Source organism: Pseudorca crassidens, chromosome 8, assembly GCF_039906515.1.
Source record: "Pseudorca crassidens isolate mPseCra1 chromosome 8, mPseCra1.hap1, whole genome shotgun sequence".
Classification (NCBI taxonomy): domain Eukaryota; kingdom Metazoa; phylum Chordata; class Mammalia; order Artiodactyla; family Delphinidae; genus Pseudorca; species Pseudorca crassidens.
In genome coordinates, this window is record NC_090303.1 from 46,998,648 (window position 1) to 47,004,073 (window position 5,426).

The 5,426-nt window shown below is 40.1% G+C and overlaps 1 pseudogene; it reads right to left on the reverse strand.

Moving 5' to 3' along the window:
• Positions 1–2,091: 2,091 nt before the first annotated feature.
• Positions 2,092–5,098, reverse strand: LOC137228580 (liprin-alpha-2 pseudogene; annotated as a pseudogene).
• Between the last annotated feature and the right edge of the window lie 328 nt (positions 5,099–5,426).

Genomic DNA, 5,426 nt, shown 5'->3' on the forward strand with positions numbered 1-5,426 from the left:
TCTTTAGATTATTTTTAAATTAACTATATATTATTTACCAGTATACATTAAAAAATTCATAATAAGGACACCGAAAGGTAGTGAGTGAAAAGATGGGAAAATACGCACTAGGCAAATACTAACCAAAGCAAAGTTGATAGAGCTAAAGTGATACCAAATAAAACAGGCTTTAAGACAAAAACAATGTTCAAAATAAAGAGGGTCACAGGTACATACAATTCCCAATTCACCAAGAAAAGAATATATATAATTCTGAAGTTATATATACCTAAAACATAGCTTTAAATATAGAGAGTAAAATTAGGAAAAATTACAAGGATAGAAAAATCCACCAGCACAGTTAGATTATATCACACCAATTTCAGTAATTGATTTTAAAAGTAGGCAAAAAAAAAAAATCACTAAGGATGAGGATTTGAACGCAATTAAAAAGCTTGATCTAATGTGTATATATATAGAATTCTGAGCTCACTATTAGAATACATTTTCAAGTAAACATGGAACATGTTTTTTGAAATGCGTTATGAACTGGACATAAAGCAACTCCTTAATTTCAAAAATCTATATCATACATATCCTAATCTCTGAACTCAAGGAAATTAAGATAGATATTATTACCAAAAGGGGAATTTTTAAATTTCATGCATTTGAAATTTAAACACATGCTTTAATTACCCGTGGGTAAAAGAAACCACACAAAAATTTAAAATACTTAGAACCAAATGTGAATGAAAAACTATATATAAAAATTTCCAAGATGCAACTAGAGCATCTTCATGTTAAAAGAATACTTTATAGCTTACTTTTAGAAGTCTGAAAGTGAAAAGGGTGCTATATATAGGCTGCAGAAAACAAGCAGAAGTTATTTTGAAGCAGATGTAATGGTTCAAAATCTAAAATGATAGAACATACTAAAACTGACTCATGAAGAATTAGTTAATCCATATAGTCTATGACTATATCAGTCAGGGTTCATTCAGGGAAACAAAAAACTAATATAGGAACTGTGTAAAGAGGTTTCAGGACAACTGAGGCAACAGGGATAGTAACTGCAGGCAGTATCTGTTACTTCTAGAGCTGTGGGAAAAAAGGAAGAGGTTACTATTTTCGGAATTTAACAGCTTGGAAAAGAGACTCCTCAGAGCTGGGACCCAGATCTCTGATGAGAGGGTGCTGTTCAGCAGGTGCTGATGTTCAGGGGTTCAGAGGAAGCCCCCCATCCCTGCAGATCTTCGAATCAAACCACTGAGGAAGGAAGCACTGGCCACCTGGTGCTGGTGTCTCTAAGGAGAGACAGTGATGCTGGTTATGGGATTATAGAAAAAACTGGAACAAAAAATGTCACTGCCAAAGTAAAGAAACATTTCTGGGGTGCCATTAACAGGAAGCAAACACAGAAGGGACAGGTTCCTTCTCCTTCCTCCAGTCTCCTAGTCTCCCTTTAGCAGCTATTGGAAGAAACTAACAGGCAACCCTAAGGAAAGGAAAAATGTGGTTTGAAGAGTGTCATTTCCAGTATTGCAAGACAAAATAGAGAACAGGCTTTTTTAAATTTTATTGGAGTGTAGTTGATTTCCAAGGTTGTGTTAGTTTCAGGGATATAGCATAGTGATTCAGTTATTCATATACATATATTCATTCTTTTTCAGATTCTTTTCCCATATAGGTTATTACAGAACATTGAGTAGAGTTCCCTGTGCTATACAGTAGGTCCTTGTTTGTTCTCTATTTTATATATAGTAGTGTGTGTATGTTAATCCCAAGCTCATAATTTACCCCTCCTCCCCTCCCTATCCCCTTTGGTAACCGTAAGTTTGCTTTCGAGTTCGGTGAGTCTGTTTCTGTTTTGTAAATAAGTTCACTTGTATCATTTTTTTAGATTCCACATATAGCAATATCATATGATACTTACCTTTCTCTGTCTGATTTACTTAGTATGATAATCTCTAGTTTCATCCATGTTGCTGCAAATGGAATTACTTCATTCTTTTTTTTTTGAAGGAAGGTAATCCACTTGGTATTTATAAAGCATTAAATACTGAGGAACTTTCATAATTATGAAAACTGCTTAAGAAGTAGTGAGTTTAGCATTACAAGTACAAAAAGTACTAATGCCTATAGCTCATCTCCTGAGATGTTAGATTAAATTAAAAAGAAAAATTCTGAAAAAGAGTAAACTCTTGGTCTTGTTGCTTGGGAGAAAAATCTAAACTTTAGAGGCTAGCTCAAAAGTCTATCTTGGTTGCAGGCTTCAAGTCTGGTAGGAATCACAGCTGCTCAGTTGAAAACCTATTAAGAGTAGCAGCAAGGTTAATGAAGAGCAAGCTAAATCTCCTCAGAATAATTCATGCTGCCACAGATTTGCTCTGTGGACTTGGAGATGCTGCTGTTCACCCAGCACTGGGAGAGGGAAGGCGCACAAATGGACTCACAGTTTCGGATGTCAGAGGAGCTGAAGGACTGGTTAGGGAAACCATCTCCGGGATTGCTAATTGGAGCTTTAAGCGATGCAGAGGATTGCTGATTGCAGTTTCTCTCTGGATCTCAGTGTCTGATAAAGCAGACATAGTGGCACCGCTCTTCATATTGGCTCCGCAGGCTGCCACTTACCAAGCAGGCATTCCCAACCAGAGCTCTAACCACGCGACTACAGTGGGCCCATTCCACTGGGCAAAAGGTAATCCCTTTCTCCAAGCTTCTTCTAGAGGTTCATGCTTTTTCCTCAGTCTTCTATCCTCAGTTTGAATTCCAAGTTTGCCTATCCCCAGGGACTCCTGAGCTGCAGCTTCAGTCTCCATAAAGCCTCGGAGCTGCCCAAGTCGAGGTTTTTCTTTTTTACCAAAACAAACGTCCTATTGAAGACTTGATTCCTTTCTTCTTGGGGGCTTTGTGAAGAGAGTCTTGGTGGCTGTTGGCACTGCCAAGCCCAAGGCTTTCAGGCTTGAGGGAGGCAGTTAAACTACTTAGGGCATCATTGCGGTAGGAAGAAGGGAGGGTGTGAGTCATCCTGTTGGCTCTAGGGGGAGGGGGAGGAGAAGTTTCACATTTAATTGTTGATTTATCCTCCCGACCATCTTCTTCTACCACTGCAGTCTTTCTCCGATGTTTCCTTAGATCACTTGGCAGTGTCGTGACTCCCATCCGATCCATATCCCTGGCAGGACTTTGAGGGGTGAGCTTTGGTGTTGAGTGTCCACTGGGGGGGAGATGAACTGGCCAGTGAAGAAGCTGTAATCGAGGCAGTGATGGAGGTACCTGAAAGGACCCTCGCTAAATTAAGGCCTTCCAGACTCACACTAGCCACTCTATTCTCAATTTCTTCAGCATGTAACTCTACATTGTTTTTCTTCCTGAATTAGTCTGATTTCTTTGTTGATAGCATCCAGCTGTTCCTGAAGCATCATGGCTAGGGTCTGGGCATCAGAATGACCACTTGGAGAGTGAAGATCCATTGAGCTAAAAATCGTTTCTCTTTCATCATCATCAATGTCAGACATTTCTACGTCACTTTCAAAAGGGAGACTGCTTAGCACTGCAATTTGTTGTGTTCTATTCCATTCGTGATCCCCAAGAGATTTCACCTTTGGCTCATCTCTCCGCACACCCGTGTGACCTCTCCTTGGTCTTCTTATTACTTTGGTTGTTCTGTAATCAGACTGGCTGTCCACTAGGGATCCAACAGAATACCGCAGCTCAGCTGAGGTGTCTAGATGAGTTCTTGATATTGTGGGTTCAATTAAAGAGTCAGTTCTCATTTTCATCTGGTCAAGTTCAGATCTCAGCTTTTCAATTTCTTCTGCTAATCTTTCCTTATCATGTAAAGATTCTTCCAGATTCTTTCTGAAAGTTTCTGATTCTTGAATTAAAACATTCCTCTCTTCTAGAGCAGCCATTCGTTCCTTTAAGTGTAGCTGTAAGCGTTTGTTGGATCCAGTCAGAAGTCTATCCACAGTATCGGATAATCTTCTGTTGTACTCCTCATTCATTTTCTCTCTTTGCCTAGCTCTTTGAAGTTCTTGATTTTTCTCTTCAATTTGACCTTCTAGATGCCTCATAAATTCTTCAATGTTTCCATGTCTTTCTTCAGCCTTTGTTAGGGCTGCAGTTCTCTGAGCCAGTTCAGCCTCTACTTCAGGTAAGCTCTCAGCTTTTCCCATAGTTTGCTGTAACTTTTGCTCAGCCAGCTCAAGACGCTCTTGTAACTGTCTGTTCTTCTCTTCCATCTGCCATAGGATGGCCTCTTTATTTGCTAACTCATTTTCTAGTTTGTCATTCATGTCATGTATGGAGGTAGATTCTCTCTGAGCACTGAGGTAACGCTTCTCAAGGGTCATGATTCTTTCTTCCATGTCTTCCTTCTGTGCCATGGCCTCCCTAATGTCCCTTTGATACTTAGTGTTCCATTTCTTCTGTTTTAATGAGACCCTTTCTTGCTGTCTCTACTTCCTGTTCCACCTCTCCCACTTGAGAAGAAAGGGCTGCTAAACATTCTTTCATTTGGGCCATTTCATAGTTTTGTTTTTCAAGCAATTCTTATAGTTCAACTACAAGACTTGTTTCATCAGTTGAGTCTATAGAGCCATTGGACAAACGCTTTTCATGGACTTTCTGGCCAAGTTTCATCCCTTCAAGATGTTCCGATTCTGTGGATCCCTCACTTGATGCCATTTTTCTTTGTATACGAACATTTTGTTCATGCAAAGCAGCAATCTCCTGATTAGCAGCAGCTAGTTCTTCTTCCAGTGCAGAGACTCTTTCTAAAGAAACCCTCAGTCACTCCCTTACCTTCCATCCAAAGCCTTGAGGTGCTCAAATAAAGATTTCAGTGACCTGAGAACCTCGACTTCGCTGGACATTCCAGAGGGGGACAGGGCTTGTCACTTCACCACCGTCATTCTTAGTGACCTTTCATATCGTGACACAAGGTACTCCAAATGCTTCAGTAACAGTCTTGTATTGTTTCTTTCAGCTTTAAGTTCAGAAATTTCTTCTTCCTTTTTTAGAAGTTGTTCCCTGCTGGCATTTAATTCTTTTGTCAGTGCAGCAAATTCCGGTGGATCAACCCCCTTAGAACCAGTCAGCCCTCCTGTCAGGGATTCAATATTCTGCTGGTGTTGGAGGGTCTCCTGCAGAGGCAGGGGGTGGCTGTGGCTCACTGCGGGGACAAGGACACTGGCAGCAGAAGTTCTGGGAAGTACCCCTTGGCGTGAGCCTTCCTGGAGTCTGCCATTAGCCCCACCAAAGAGCCTCTAGGCTCCAGTCTATTCCATTCTTTTTTATGGCTGAGTAATATTCCATTGTATATATGTACCATATCTTCTTTATCTATTCATCTGTTGATGGATATTTAGGTTGCTTCCATGTCTTAGCTATTGCAAATAATGTAGCAATGAACACTCTGTATCTTTTTAAATTTTTTTCCAGAT